This window comes from Penaeus monodon, chromosome 27 (assembly GCF_015228065.2).
Source record: "Penaeus monodon isolate SGIC_2016 chromosome 27, NSTDA_Pmon_1, whole genome shotgun sequence".
NCBI lineage: Eukaryota > Metazoa > Arthropoda > Malacostraca > Decapoda > Penaeidae > Penaeus > Penaeus monodon.
The window spans coordinates 5,688,170-5,688,382 of NC_051412.1; positions in this window are offsets into that span (position 1 = coordinate 5,688,170).

The window sequence follows — 213 nt, forward strand, 5'->3', positions numbered from 1 at the left end:
CCGTCCCACAGGTTTTGCGGAAGAGGCCGAGAACCCGCTCTGGAAGACGACCTTTTCTGAAGTGAACATTGAGTACAAGAGCAACAGCGCCACGAGGAAGAAGTCGGAAGTCAAAAACAAGAGCACGTCGAAATCCCTTCGCAAAAGCTCGTCGCTTACGAGGACAGACCTTCGGCGAATTCGGCGAGAGAAGGTCGTCCTTCTTCTTCTTCT